Source organism: Nelumbo lutea, chromosome 3 (assembly GCF_056320005.1).
Source record: "Nelumbo lutea isolate HS-2025 chromosome 3, American lotus-T2T, whole genome shotgun sequence".
Taxonomy (NCBI): Eukaryota; Viridiplantae; Streptophyta; class Magnoliopsida; order Proteales; family Nelumbonaceae; genus Nelumbo; species Nelumbo lutea.
The window spans coordinates 44,455,617-44,472,129 of record NC_142686.1 but is presented as its reverse complement, the minus strand read 5'-3'; the positions used below and the strand labels follow the sequence as shown (position 1 = coordinate 44,472,129).

Below are 16,513 nucleotides of genomic sequence, written 5' to 3'. Positions count from 1 at the left end.
TTGAACAGGTTCTGCCTCTACAGAGCACAACATATTCCTCGCTACATGGTATGCAGATTTAACTGAGAAAAGACCCTTAGGATCAGCCACCCAAATTAGTTTGTTTACACCACCTGATCTGGGCAGGTCTAAGGAGCAAATAAGAAAAGATGTTCTTGAGCCAAAAAAACTTGGCCACTCTATCTTCATCCCAACTATTAGTCTGAGGGTCTATTAAGTCACACACACAATTAACCTGGGTTGGATTTGGACGGGGCCCCATTGGCCTAAATCCTGGAAGGCCCAGGACCCAAGGATCATCCCATATATTTATATTAACCCCATCACCCACACTCCAACAAGCTTCCTCTCTTAACACATCCCTCCCAGCCAGAAGGCTCCGAAAGCCCCATGAACAATTTGACGGAAGCTTTACTGCCCAAAAGTTTTTCCTCTTCAGGTAATTTCCTTCAATCAACTGTTTCCATAGGCTCTCATCAAGAGAATAGAATCTCCAGTCCAGCTTTGCAAGAAGGGCCAAATTAAAAGCTTGGGGATCTCTAAACCCAAGACCCCCATGAAACTTACTTCTGCAAGCCTTCCCCCAATTCACCCAATTAATTTTCTTTTCAGAATTCTGTTCTCCCCAGAAGAATCATCTTTAAATCTTTGCCAGCTTTTGGCAGACTCCTTTAGGAATAAGAAAACATGACATTGAGTATGCCATCATGGAGCTTAACATAGATTTTATTAACACTTCCTTTCCTGCATGAGAAAGAAAAGAAGCTTTCCAGTTGTTTGCTTTTAAATTCATCCTTTCATTCAAGAAATTAAACAGCCTTACTTTGGATCTCCCCATGTCCGATGGAAGCCCTAAATAGTTTGAAGGCTTGCTGGTTTTCTTAATGTCCATTACCCTTGAAATGATTTTTTGACATTTTGAATGCAGGTTTGAACTAAAGATAATTTCCGATTTCTGAAGATTTACTTTCTGTCCAAAGGGTTCCTCATACTTCTTCAAGGTTTCCACTATCAAGCCTCCCTCTGCAATACTTGCTCTTGAGAAAAATAAAGATCCGTCTGCAAAGAACAGATGAGTGATGGCAGGGCAATGTCTACTTATTCTGATACCTTAGAGCTCACCTGAAGATTGCAACCTCTGGAAGGCAAGAGACAAAACTTCTGAACAAAGGAGGAACAAGGAGACAAGGGTCTCCCTACCTTAGCCCCCTAGAAGGGAAGAACCTTTTGCTAGGATTCCCATTAACCAATACTTGAAAGGAATCTGAAGAGACACATTGCAATACCCAATTAATAAGAGTCTCCGAACCCAAGTTTTTTCATCACTAATTGAATAAAACTCCATTCTACCCTATCATATGCTTTGTTCATATCAACCTTAATTTCCATAAGTTTATGCGTTTGATTTGTGGTTTTCATGAAATGAAATATTTCGTGGGCAATTAGGACATTGTCTACAATCATTCTTCTCGAAACAAAAGCATTCTGATTTAGACTTAATATTTTTGGGAGAATAGGTTTTGATCTGTTAACAAGAATTTTCGCAATTATTTTATAAAGGGTATTGCACAGGCTAATAGGCCTGAATTGGAAAACACTTTTTGGTTGCTTACATTTAGGTATGAGGGCTATATAAGTCCTATTTATCTCTGGGTTTAAAGATCCTTCCTTGAAGAACTCCTTCACAGCTTGATTTATTGAACATCTTACCTTTGGCCAATGTTTCTGGAAGAAAGAGTTTGGGTAACCATTCGGACCAGGAGATTTTTGGGGGTTCATTTGAAATAAAGCCTCTTTTATCTCGTCATCACTTACCTCTTTCTGTAGAGAATTATTTTCCTCATCTGTGATTAAAGGATGCACTAATTCCAGGAGTTCACTCTCTCTAGACGGATTTGAGGTTTTAAAGAGGTTCTCAAAATAATTCACTAATAATTTGGAGACTTGCTCCTGGCCTGAAACCCAATTTTCCTCTTCTTCCTTAATGGTCACTATTTTGTTCCTCGATCTTCTTCTCAACGTGGTCTAGTGAAAGAACCTTGTGTTCCTATCCCCTGCTTGCAGCCAGTTTTGCCATGATCTTTGGGCCCACATAATCTCTTCCCTCCTTAGCTCTCATTCAATTGGGCTTCTAAATCCAAAACTCTACTTTTACTATATAAAGTGCCAGCTTGAAATTTTTCCTTATGCAGCTCCTCTTGGATGGATTTTATCCTATCTTTGAGCAGTCCTCATGAGTATTTCACATATCTTCAAATCTGAAAGGCGAAGGCACAGGATCCATCATTATAGGGGTATGATCTGACCCTCCACTTGTCATGTGAACAACTCTTGCTTTAGGAAACAATTCTAACCACTCCTTGTTGGCCATAGCAAGATCTATTCTCTCTTTTACATTTCTTGAACCCTCTCTTTTGTTTGTCCAGGTGAATCTAGGGCCATGGCTGGTTATGATTTTTTGACCCAAAGATCTAATAAAACACCTATTTCTTGCTATCTCCTTTCTATTTTTCTTTTTCCCTCCTAGTTTGTCTTCTTTCCTAAACAAGTTAAAATCACTAATACAAACCCATGGGTCCAAGGGCAGTCTGGCAATGCTTTGCCACAGTTGCAAGAAAACTACTCGATTCTTCCCATCTGGTTCACCATATAAGAAAGAAATATGCTATAATTTTCCATTATTTCCTACAACTGCAACAGTTATGGTTCTTTCATTCACAACAATTATTTTCATATTCAAATCAGGATTCCAAAAAAACTGCTAAATCCCCTGACAGCCCAACTGCATCAACCCCCCAACATTCCTCTTTAACCCAACTTAGTTTCGATCAACATTCAAGCAAAGAACATTTTGTTTCTATGAGAAATAAAACAGAAGGTTTGACTTGACCACAGGCTTTTTTCAGGGCTCGAACTGTCAGGGGAGAGCCTAACCCCTGGCAGTTCCAACTCAAAGTTAGCATGACTTCTTGGGGGCTGTGCAAGGGCAGCCACCCACACCCTCTCTATGAAATGAGTAAACAATCACGATATATCAATTGTAAAATAAAAAATAAAACATTCATGTTGTAGAATGTCCCCTAAATGAACTTAAATTTCTCAACAACAACATCTCCAGTTATTATTTCTTTCCTTTTATATATATATTTTCTAAATAAAAGAGGTCATATCATAACCTCTCACAAATTTTCAAATAAAAAATTAAATACAAAAAGATCACAATATATCAATTTTTTGTGTATGGATTATGGAAAGTAGTGATACTTAAAACCTTGCACGGGAAGGTTGTTTCTGAGATCACGAAACCAGGATTAGTCATGAAAAACAACATTCGTATGATTTGTGATTACCGTGTAAAGCATTTGAAGGTTCTTCAAGATTAAAGCTTCCATTTGATCTGATCCGTGTAAGCCAGGATTAGCTGCCACTTGCAATATTGGGTGGTGTTTGACATCGATGCGGTTGCCTTGTAAAACGGTTCAACATCAGCTCCACAATAGAAAAAAAGGTGCACCAAGAAATACAGACTTGTTTGGGATTGTTTTTTCAGAAATGCAAAGAAAACAGTCATGCCTTGGAAGGTGTGGACTGAGAAAATGTTAAATCTGGCATTTTCTCATCTGTCAATGGTATTATGATGTGGCACCAATGTGGTATCATGTGAATCATTGGATAACGTGGACTAATGTTGAAAATGGTTATAGAACACAGGTATCAAACAAAAACAATGTCTTTTCTCAAGAAAACATCCTATGTGGCAGCATAGATGCCAAACAAAAAAATAAAAAAAAAAGTCGTTCTCTCAGAAAACGGTGAAACAGACCCTCATCCATTCAGCACTATTTTATGAGAAAACGACGTAATTGCTTAACTTGAATAAAGTTAAAGTAATTGAGTGATAGATTCGAGAGGGATTTATATTTGATCCATCAAATTTGGCTCAATCGGATCAGACACGAATTCAAATTCAGACAAATGGATGTCGTTTGTAGCCCTACCTATCTCACCCAGTGCACCGTTAGCTTGCTGCAACTGAATATAAATATACCATTGAAGCCTAACCATTGCCATACGCATAGAGGGGACAGAATTAACATAAAATACAGTTGACTATGTTGCAGAAAGACAAAACAAAAACAAAGGTGATTATGTAAAACATATTTGGGAACCCCAAGGCACAATTCTTCTTGAACAAATCAAATTAGGGCTGCAAATAGATCGAATTAATAGAATATAGGTATATCCGAATTTGATTTGTTTATATTTGAATTCAAATCGAATCATATCCATTGGATATTTAGTGGATTTAAACCCAATTTGAATTATAATTGGATATTAAATAACATAAATAAATTAGACTAAAAATGACCTAAATGTTATATATTATTAATAAAATGAGTTATAAATAACTTTAATATTATATTTTATAAACAAAATGATTTGAAATTTATTTATATAAAACATAAACTTATAAAAACTTAATGAAAAATACAACATTGAGATCAACTTCAATGATAAATATAATATATTTTTTTACATAATATATATTTGATTCAATTATAAATATATCAAATTTGATCATTCGTATATATTAAATGATCAATCCATATTTGATCCAATTATAAATATATCAAATTCGATTATTCGTATATATATAAATGACTAATCCATATTTGATCCAATTATAAATGTATCAAATTTGAACTCAAATAATCGGATATGGTTTGCAGCCCTAATCCAAATCGGATGCGGATGCCTATCTTCTCAATTGCCTCAGGTACTGCTCGAAGGTCTAAACTTTGAAGTATTGATAAGATATGCTCAATGTAAGGCATATAATATCTATTTCCAATGGAGACCAGCATGTGGCACAGGTGTAATAGGGACGGTGTCCATTCATTTCACACGTGCCGATTGGTATGTATTGCATTGTATCTAACCTTAGCTAGTTAGCTCAAAAAAGGCTAAAATTTTTGTGGAGACTGTATTTGGTGGGGCAGACGGCAGACCTGATTGTACTTAACATTTGTTTCCTGTTAGTTAATGCATGTTTTTGGTTTCATTTATGTTTCACTTTAAACGTTTTTTATTTTGTTGTTTCGTTAAGTTTAATCAGGGTGTTTCTTCAACAAATGCCCCTTTATACTTCAACAATAATAAATGTTTTTTTTTTTTTTTTTTATTTCATGCTGTTTGGTGAGGCGTTTCAAGAAACAGCCATATGGATGTTTCAGTGTGACACTTTCATTGTATTAGTTAATTCAATGGTCCAAATTACATATGCTTCAATTTAAAAAACCGATTTTCAGATCTAATGGTTAATATATGATATAATCTACATCCAACGGTGGATATATGCCACTTTCACTGAGTCTCTCTCTCTCTCTCTCTCTCTCTCTCTTTGTTACCTATAAGGGAATAATGGCTATTAATGTTATTCAAAAGAAAACTGAACGCAGAATTGTTTTACATTTATGAAATGTAAAATTGTCAATATCTATCTTCTTTCCAACATTTTATCGGACTACTTTTTTTTTCTTTTGAATAACAAAGACACCATTGGCAAGGTAGATCAATTTGGGCTTGGCTTGGGCCCGCCACAGCCCAAATTCAAGTAAATTTTCACGTCTCAAATTTCTCTCTCTCTCTCTCTCAATTGCATCCAATAAAATTAATAAAAATAAAAGCACAAAATCCTTATGTATTCCATACGAACAAGTTAAGTAATAAACGCAAAGGACATGCACCAAATCCCATACTGTGTAACCATAGCAGACCTCCCTCTGACATCAAAACCATGATTTTTCCTGCCAATCTTCGCCTCATCAGGGAGGTTTAAATCTGATATCAAACAAAAAATAGAACCATACCACATACCCTACTACCATTATGTTTATGAACTAACCTGAAATTGCTATTGGCAGGTTGTTCAGTTGCTGCTACCACTGCTAGTGCCGGTGTCTTTCCTACCATTATGAGGCTTAGCACCTCTTGCAGCAATAGAGGAATTAATACCATATGTTCACCATGGAACCGGGAAATAACAAGCAGAAACACAACTTCACCAACCAATTTTTTCACCAGTCCCACCAAATTGCCGCCTTCTAAAGATTTTTCATTTTTTGAACAAATAAATCAGTTGATACCTGTTCCACTCCTTTGTGAAACTTGGGGATTATATTCAAAGAACCCAACTCCTTAAGTAATAACGTTTTAGTTGATAAATACTGCCAGATTATATTACCACATTTTGCTGGCAGCTAGCCAATTTTGCTTTTTGGCACAACAATAGGACAACTAGACAGAACTGGGTAACTCTAATTCTGAGTATTTTTTTCGTGTTTCAGAACTGAGTTTCTATCTCTTGGAAGCACATACATCGGTTTTCTCAAACACATAGAAGCTAGGCAACCTTCCATATTGTGTCACAAACACACATTTGTTTTCTCAAATCTTTATAGCTAAATGCTACCTCAAAATAACAGACAAAAAAATAAAAAACAAGATCTCAGAGAACATACCAGTGGCAAATCAGAGATATAAATCGGAGATACGAGAAACACCCTCCTTCTCTCTCTAAAATCTTCAGCTGCATCCCCCAACAGCTATTTTCACGAAAACCAATAGAAATAAACACATAAACGTTTATTTGCGTTTTATGAGTTTGAAGCCAAAAAATGTTTATTGCGCCAAATGCTGATATGGCGCTTACGTGGCACCGTTTTTTTAATAAACGCAAACGGTTCCAAGCATGCCCAATATTATTATTTCATTTCTCATAAAAAAACTATATTGGTCAATACGGGCAAATACAGACCATATATTGGCAGAATGATATATTTAATTATTTTATCAAATAAATTTATGAATTACAACATCATATGATATGTATCTAACAATCCTACTAGCCCATATTTTTTAATTAATATTTATATAATTCTGTAAATTATTAATTACTAATTTGATTGAAATGAGATGAACACATTTGAGTGGAAAGAAGAGGCTTTCTAGCTTTTAGAATTATGACTTATGACCGAAATAAAGGATTTATTTTGGATATACAATGCTCTTCTAAATGCATGTTACTTTATAACTCATCCTAAACAGCAATAATCCTCGCTTAACAGACTGAGCAGCCAACATTGTTAAACTCTGCAACCGCCAAAAATGCTGTACTCTGAGATAAATCCTCTTCCAATCGGTGCCCACAAGAAAAGAGTAACACCACAGTATACTTTCTTTTTACCATTGAGAATAACTGACCTTCATTTTCTCTGACTTACTCTCTTTTCTCCTCTATTTCACCTACTTAAGCTACTTCCTATTTTCCTTTTCCCTTTCTTATGTGCTTATGCATCAGAGTTCTAACTTCTAACACCACTTAGCTCTTTCCCATTCATCATGCTACTTTGATTTCAAGCTCTAATTGCAGCTTTCCGTTTAAATTAAGTCAAATCCCTCAATAGGTGATTTACCATCTCATTCAAAATAGTACTTTAAGTGTTTCTTGAGAACCATGAATGCATGAAGTCCCAAGTAAACAAGCTTCTTGATAATCTGCATCAGAAGAATGAAGTATGAATTAGTCCCTCCCCTTTATTCCTTCACTAAACTGAGAAGAAAAAATGGAAACTACAAAAGAAAAAAAAATAAAAATAAGAAACAGTCAAACTTTCAAAACCACCTCCAACAAAAAGAAAGCAAAACATGAGCCAACTAAAGCAATAGAAAAAACTTTTTGTCCAACTAAAAGAAAGCAAAACATGAGCCAACTAATTTGCATGGCTTTAAGAGGGTAAACCAGAAAGTAGCAATAATAGAACAAACCTTAGTTGTCAATTTAGAAGGCTTAACAGTTAACACCGAGGGAGGTAAATAATTGACAGCCAGGAAGTAAGTTTCCTCATTATTAGAAACAAACATTTGGTCCCTTTTACCAACAACTTTCAAAATACAACCCCACTTCAACAACTATTTAGGCTAACTGAATCATCCTAGGTTTCCTTACCCAAAAAAAGATAAAATAATGATACAAAAGTGCAATTTTAATAGAACAGAGATTGGCGAAATAAGATTTATGTAGCTGACCCCATATAGTTGGGATAAGGCATTGATGACGATGATCAAAAGTGCACTTGTAAGGATACAATAATCTTAATAATGGTATAAAAATGCCCCACTTGTCTATAAAATAAGCTTAGGAGAAATTAAGGACATGAGATGGAAGAAAGAGAAAAGGAGAAAAAGATTGTGTTCATACAAGTGGTGCAAAACCTTCAAAAATTATATTCCCTTTCCTCCTTTTTTTATCAATAACTGAAAACTTTTATTAAAGATGTGAAATTTTAAATACAAGAAAGGGGGAGACAAAATGTCTTATCTCCCCACCATTAGAAAACAATACCAGACTTAGAAATTATCCCAAAATAAAGAATCCCTATTCACCCCCTGTTTGGCTAGTCCATCGGCAAGTGAGTTGGCATTTCTTTTCACCTAGCTATACTTCACCTCAATATCCCTAGTAAGCCATTTGAATTTCTTCCTTTCATTGCTAAACCTCCACATGCTACTGTTATCTTCCTTTAGCCATCTAATCACCACCTCTGAATCACCTTCAAGGGCCAAACTTCTGATATTCAGCTTCTTAGCTTTTTGGATTCCTTCCAAAGCCGCAAAGATCTCAGCCCTGAGTGAGTCTCCTTCTCCAATAGGGCCTGAAAACAAAGCTAAAATAAACCCCTCCTCATTCCTGAACACACCCCCAATTCCAGAATGCGCTGGATTCCCCACACTACAGCCATCAAAATTCAGTTTTAAGAATCCAGAAGGCGAGGAAGTCCAAGAAAAGAACATTTCCTCTTTTATTTAATGCTTCTTTTGCTAGAAATTCGGTTTTCAATCTTTTGTTGATGGAACTCTTTGGTCTTTGCATCATCTGTTGAGTGTTACAACTGTGACTAATTTTTTATTATTACTTTGCGTTAAATATACAACCTTTTTAAGTTCAGACGATTAATAGAGAGAGGAGAACAACTTCAATATTACCTCTCCAGATCCATATGACAAACTGCCTCCTGGCTAAGTCATAAACTGGAAGTTGGTGATGCTTGACAGGTTGAAGTAATTTTTCTTTTTTTTTTTTTTTTTGAGAGAGAGAGAGAGAAGGTAAAGTATATATTATTGATAGTAAATGGGATGAACCCAATATAGAGAGTGGCTATACAACTACTGATAATTGAAGTACCCATCTTCTATACTGATGTAAGCAAGGTTCAATATCGACACTCTTGATACGAAAAATTTGCATATCAAGAGTTTCATTCAACCAGAACTTTTTTATTTACGTTTTTGTTCTGATTTGTTGTCAGTAGAATTGCCATGTCATATCTTATCATCTAAAACAATTAAAATACATTAGATCTTAATATATAGCATACCAATGAGCCTGGAAAACAATATGTATCATACAATACACACCAATACGTTTGTATATTTTGAACCTTGGATGTTAGTGTGAATTCACTTACATAGTAGTAACTTCTTTAGCTCTCTGGGAACTTTCAATAAGTCTATAGAATTTGAATCGGGCCAATGAGGATTTTGGGAGCTCAGGATACTGTCTTGGAGGGAGGGTTCAACAGGAATCTGGGGAAAGGGATAGTGCTGGCTCCTTGTCCATGTACAAGATGGTTGTATTGAAGTTTCAAAATGGAAAGCATTATTGAGAATGGGGTTACCAACTTACCATACAAGGGAAGATGATGTTGATGAACAAAAACAGGTTCAAGTAATTACAGAGTCACCAGACAAGTGTTACATCATTTGAAGCTATTTGTTTGGTAGCTGATGAGATTTTGAGAGTGCAAAAGGTTGGAAATGCATTGGAGTCCCTCAAAATATGGATATAAGTACTTCAATGAGCTGCTGTACTACAATGAGGACAGTTATGAAGGTTTTCTGTTGCCTATCAGTCATAATGAAGTAGAATTACTGCCAAGTTATGCCAAAAACAATTCTTTTGAAGAGGCTACTAGTGCATAAAATATTAGACTGTGTTTGGAGGAAACAGAATGTAGGATCATAAATGCATGTGCAAATGTATGTATGGATATATTTATATATTTATCATAAATATAACTATAATTCTTAAGTTTCCCAGTCACTAGCAACCTCATTGATGACCAGACAGGAACATCACCTTTGCATCTCAAGAACACTAGTCACTACAAGTGCAAATCTGCCTTTGACAGGGAGGTACTCAGTGTTCATGTCTTTGAATGTCTAACAAGATTCCACAATAAATTAATGATGACAAATGATATGCACATGCCTAGAGAACCAAGTAACAACAATAACCAAAAAGAGTATGTTTGAGCAAACAAAGATCTAGCATACCCTTTCTATTGTTTTTGATTCATCAATTTCATCAAGACAACAAAAAACTCAACTTATATCTAAAGACTAGTAACTATTTCATTTTATCACTAAATCCAGGTTATCTCACCAGTCACTCTTCGTCAGTAACAATTCAGTAACTTTTTAGATCAAACTGATGAGTCTTATTGTTAGAAAAAAGTGATCAAAGAAAATGAATAAATAACAATAAATGAAAACCAAATTAAAAAACTCATTGCCTTGATTTATCAAGAACTGTGTGAATAACAACTGCATGCAGTTTAATTTTTGCAATGTGTTTTTTTTGTTTGCTTTTCTGTTTTGGTTTTATTTATGGGGATATGTGAGTTCCTGCTCACCTCAGGAGTCTACTTTGAGAGAGACTGTCTCCTCAAACACACACACACACACACACACAGTTGGAGGGAAAACTCCAACTCTTCTTGCCCTTTTATACAATGCCATTACATTTGGTTACATCTGTTACAACAACTGTTTGCAGTCACAGATACTGGTCCTGCTTACATGGACCCCTGGCATATACCTTTTTGATGGACCCAATTGGCCTAAGTAGGCTTTTCTCTTCCTCACCACTCTTACCAATCCCATCCCCCACAGAAGCAACTTTGCCCCCAAGGTTGAAATAACTGAACTGGCACAAGATGGTATGGTAGTCTTCCCGTGTGACATCTTCTACTGGGAGATGTTTCCAAACAACCAGGGCTTGTTGAACTGTTGCATTATCCCTCTTAATCCATCTGCAATCAACAATTTGAGCTGGTTCTGGTAATAAGGCACCACCTTCTGAGAACTCAGGTAACGTTGGTGAGACATGAGTAATTGGGCCCATGCGACATCTTCTACTGGGTGATGTTTCCAAACAACCAGGGCTTGTTGAACTGTTGCATTACCCCTCTTAATCCATCTGTAATCAACAATTTGAGCTGGTTCTGGTAATAAGGCACCATCTTCTGAGAGCTCAGGTAACGTTGGTGAGACATGAGTAATGGGGCCCAGGTGTTTCTTCAGTAATGAAACATGGAAGGTGGGGTGTAACTTGGAGGAGTCCACAAGGTTTAGCTTATAGGCAAAGCTTATAGGCAACCTTACCTACCTTCTCAAGGATCTGGAATGGCCCATAGAATCAAGGAGCAAGCTTCTGGGAGCTTCTTTTCACCAAGCTGCTCTGTTTGTATGGACAAAGTTTTGAGTAAACCCAGTCACCCTACTCATAAGACACATCCTGATGTGTCTTATCATAGTGCATTTTCATCTGCTGTTGAGCATACAGTGAAATGGGTTTTAAGGTCCTTAAGGACAACATCTCGCTGGACCAAGTAATCATCCACTTCAGCCACTGCTGTTGATCCTTTATCATAGGGTAGCAAGGATGGCAGTTCACACCCATAGAGAGACTTGAATGGTAGCCTGTAGTGACCTGTGGTACGAGGTATTGTACCAATACTTGGTCCACAGCAACCATTTGAGCCACACCCACGGCTAATCACCTGTAAAACAACATAGATAAGTTTCCAGTGTGCAGTTAACCACCTCAGATTGGCCATCTGTTTTTAGTTACATTTGTTACAATGGTTTACAATCACAAATGTTGGACCTGCTTATGTGGACCCCTAGCATATACCTTCTTGATGGACCCGATCGGCCTAAGTGGGCTTTTCTCTTGCTCACCACTCGACACTAACAAGTTATTCATTAGGTATCTTCCAAATTACAAATCCTTACCAAACTCAAAAAAGAAAAAGAAAAGAAAAGTTCAATTTCTAAACAGTCAAACAAAACAAACATATAATACAGAAAGTTGAAAAACAAATGTGCACAAGAATGATGGCAAATGATCTTATGGACATACATATCCCTTTCTTCCAATGAGATGCCAAAATAGACAAGAGGAGCATAACAATTACATTCTTTTCCACTGTAGAGGGAAACAGCCAAATGTTCCGATTTCATTACCGTATTCAAATCTTGGAAATAGCCTCTTTGTATGTGCAGGGGTAAAGGCTGCATACATCTGTCCCTCCCCAGACCCCGCATTGGCTAGAGCCTCGTGCACTTGGTTGCCCATTTATTCAAGTTTGCATTGCCTGAGGATGAAAATCAAAGCATTCTTATCAACCATCCTTCTCAAACTTCTTAAATAGCAATTTCCAAGTCTAGTACTGAGGCAAACATAACGCAAGCACAACTGTTTTAAAGATAATATGGAATAGGGCTGTCAGTGGGTTGGTTCTACCTACCAACTGAACCGAACCAAACCGGTTATGTCGGTTCTGGTTCTGTCATTTTGTCCCTATTAATAATTGGGTCAGTTCGGGTTCTTGCTTGTTCCAAACCAACTCAGACCTGAACCTATTATTTTGTTAATAATATATAAAGGTTTTCTAGTTTTCTTGTAATTTTATTATAACTTATGTCTAAGAGGGCAAATTTGATAATGTATAAGATCATTTTGGTTAAAAATACTTAACTTATTAACATATAAATAATTAACCATTTCACTATCATTTTATTAATGTTATATTATCAAAAATCAAGTTGTAAATTATTATTTACATAAAAAATTATAAATGTCAGTATAATCAGGTCTATCGGCTCAGACTCAACCATCCAGATTATTAATTGGGACAGTTCTGGGTCTATGTTTTGTCCCGATTAAATAATCAGTTCAGGACTGGTACAGGCTGTCCCAAACTAGACCTGACCCATTGATGCCCTAATATGGAAGACAAGTTCATGCATAACAGATCAATAATGAGAAAAACATTTAGATAATTACCATTGACAGAATTTCATAGGCAACCAACTAAAAGGACCTCATTCCTTCAGTTCACCATTCTGGTCCTAATCTGCCCAAGCTGAAGACAATGAACAAGAAAGGCTTGCCATTAAATTAATCTTGGAAACTCAAAAACAATGTTAAAATTTCAAGAATGATACTAAATTAACATTTATTTTTCATTGCAAGTTCTTCTTGACAATAACTAAGACAAAGAAATAGATATAGAAAGAAGATTCTTTGCAGTAACTTACAAATTACAATAGGACCCATGTGAGTCTTGGTCATCAGAATTCTCATTTGACTTTGAGTGTTCTCCATTAAGATGATACAACAAATTCAGCAGACAAAACTGGAAGTACCCCTCCACTTCAATAATTTCAGAAATCGAAAAATGAATATAATAGGAACAAAAGGATTGCCTCTTCAAGCTGAATGGTTACACTTATAAATGAATTCCCTTTTCCATCTAGCACTTTATTCAATTTTGCAACAATAGGGCCTCAAAACCCTCAAGTTCATTTGCAGAATAAGGAGGTATTCTTTTCCGAACTAGCACCATGATCTCCTTGGCTTTCTTGTACTGCCCATTCTTCTTAAGACCTACAAGTAGCCTATAGATGGTATCCACACTAGGAAACCAGTTCCTACTCATGCTGACCTTACACATCCCAAATGCCGTATTGAACTCACCTGCCTTACAAAGATAATGAATCATTGTCTGATTAATTCTGCTATTGGCTTTGTAACCTTTACCATGTAAAGCAGAATAAACCCTTTTGGCCATTTCAAGGAAACCAGCCTGGCAAAAGCCCTTGATTACAAGATTGAATGTCACTTCATCTGGGTTTATCCCCATATTCTGCATTTTACCCATTAAGGCATTAGCGTTCCATGCTCGTCTCTTGTTAACCAAGTGCTGAATCCTAACATTGAAGGTAGCAAGATTCGGGAAACACCCCTTAAGCACCATTAGATTCCACAAGCCATTTGCAATCTCAGAACGATCATTCTTATAAAACGCAGATATAAGCGTAGTGAATGTAACCACGTCAGGTTTTATCCCCACCTTTTCCATCTCTACCATGGTTAAATAAGCCATATCAAGCACACCCAATTCACAGAAAGCCTTGATAACAATATTGAGAGAAAACACATCTGGAGAAATGCCAAATTTCCACGGAACCTCATCAAAGAAAAACTGAATGGCTTTCAAATCGCAGGTCTGCGTCAAAACCTTGAGTGCGGCATTGAAGGACTTGACAGTCCTGCGGCACCCAAAGAGGTGCATATCGTTGAAAGTCTGGAGAGCATGCTTAGTCATCCCAGCCTTGCCATATAGCATTATAATCCGGACAATGAAGCCTTCCCGGCGGCCTTGAGGAAGAGTCTTATGGTGCTCGAGGAGTTCCTCTATATAGTCAAATCGTCGAGCACCAGCTAGACGAGAGACGGTGTCCTCGAAAGCGAAGCGATTCTCAATGACAAGTCGGTTGTGGGCATTGGCTTTGAATAAATGAAAGAGCTTATCTGGGTCTCTCTCAGCCTTGATCTTGACCAATTCGGGCTCGTCTAATGGTCTCGTTTTTGGAACAGGAGTTGAAGCAGCTGTCGTAGCAGTAGCTGAGTCAGCAATAACACTGGTAGCGAAGCAGAATCTGCGAAGTGGACGCAGAGAAAGCATGTTATGCCTTCCTTCTCAGTGCGTACCATTACTCCTCATCAGAAGAAAGTCTTATACCAACTACTGAATCCCCCCTTCTCTCCCTCTCTGATCTTTTCTTTCTCAGAAATCAGAATGAAACAGACTCGCTGGCTCGCTCTCAGAATCAAGTTGCAACCGTGTGATTGATCGATTAAAGAAGAGCAGAATGAGGGAGCGACAGAGAAATGTCTTCAGATCATCTCATGGTTCGTTTTGTACTTTCATTGAGCAAAGAATGTAAAATCATAGACAGAAAAGGAAGGAGAGGAGAGGGATCAGGGATCGCCTAAGTGCGGATCACAGGTCCAACATCCAAGATACTTCTCAAGTTGACTCTGTTCATGTGCCATATAACTGGTCCTGGGCTGACCCATATCAAGCCCAAATTATGGGTCCATTAATCATTATGTTGATAGACTTTAACTTGAGGGAAAAGGAATTTGGTGTGTAATTTGGGTGGGTCTAACTCAAGCTTCATCTGGCCCAATTAGAACCTTTGCACATGCACATTCAGGCCTAACCAAAACTCAGGTTGGTCTTGGGTTGAGCCCTTAGTCCAAGCCCGGCATAACCTAATATTAGCCTACTCAATATTTTATGATACACATATATCTGCATATTATAGCTGTCAGGTCTTCGGAAGATCTTTTAAAAAAGCCTTGCCAAAAGGCACCTAAGTTTTTAAGTTTGAACAATAATTTTCTATTTGTTCATATTAGTTTTTACTAATTTGTAAGTATTTTTTTAAGCTATTAACATCATTGGCTACCTAACTTATTTAAGTATTTTCTTTGTAAAAACCTATTGCATCTTTTGGATGTTAGATCTTCCAGAAGATCATTCAAAAAAGATTTAACAACCAGGACCTTCATTAATTAACCAATTAAGTTATTAAGTCATTTATTGAAATTTTAATTAAGTTCTTAATTTAAATATCTTAATTAAGGGTTGCCATTAATTATCTTATTTAATAAAAATGTTAAACTATTAATTTATTAATGAATTTATTAACTTATAAGTTAATCACTTTGTTTCAGCTTGTTATAATTGGCTAATTAGAGCTTCGTGGTCAATCAAACATGGACATTTATGAGGTGTTCGAAAGTGTGTTCATCTCATGGATGGATCATTTCCATCCACGCCATGGGGTGAACATGCTGTACGGTTAGGCGTGGACAAGACCAGTCCACACTATATCATGGACCAGCCTTGTCCACACCCCAAAATATTAGCAACACTAATTTCTCGTGGAAGGGGTTAGTCCGCACTCCATTTTTTTATAATATGCATCACATGCATCCTCCCAAGCCCTACATCATTTTATCATCGAACATTACCTAGGCATTCTCCACTGCCGAATCTCTCATCTACCTTTATGCTTTGCTGCAAAGGAAAGTCTCCTCTACCAAATCTCTCTCCTAGCATTCATATAGGTATTCTCCACAACTAGTATGAGAACCAAATGAATTATTAGTTTGCATAAATAGTTTGATGCTATGCTTATCTTGCAATAATGTGTTATTTCGTTTGTTTAAATATTATTTATTTAATATTTTTATCAATAAAATAATTATTTTTATTTTTAAACTTATTTTATTGCCATTTTTGTTGAAAGT

At 36.6% G+C, this 16,513-nt stretch overlaps 1 long non-coding RNA gene and 1 pseudogene across 3 annotated transcripts; one reads left to right on the top strand and one right to left on the bottom strand.

Annotated features, from left to right (window-relative positions):
* The first annotated feature begins 345 nt into the window (after positions 1–345).
* Positions 346–1,357, top strand: LOC148864611 (uncharacterized). Its single transcript, XR_016108982.1, has 2 exons — positions 346–439; positions 929–1,357. It is a non-coding gene; the product is annotated as an uncharacterized LOC148864611 (long non-coding RNA).
* A 5,458-nt stretch (positions 1,358–6,815) lies between these two features.
* Positions 6,816–15,223, bottom strand: LOC148864610 (pentatricopeptide repeat-containing protein At1g80150, mitochondrial pseudogene; annotated as a pseudogene). 2 transcript variants are annotated; one of them, XR_016109227.1, is made up of 4 exons: positions 13,447–15,218; positions 13,193–13,271; positions 12,370–12,500; positions 6,816–7,557 (listed from the first exon to the last, which is right to left on the bottom strand). The product of XR_016109227.1 is annotated as a pentatricopeptide repeat-containing protein At1g80150, mitochondrial pseudogene, transcript variant X1 (transcript). The 2 variants fall into 2 exon arrangements; XR_016109228.1 differs by lacking the exon at positions 6,816–7,557 and adding an exon at positions 10,824–11,903 and having other exon boundaries at positions 13,447–15,223.
* Between the last annotated feature and the right edge of the window lie 1,290 nt (positions 15,224–16,513).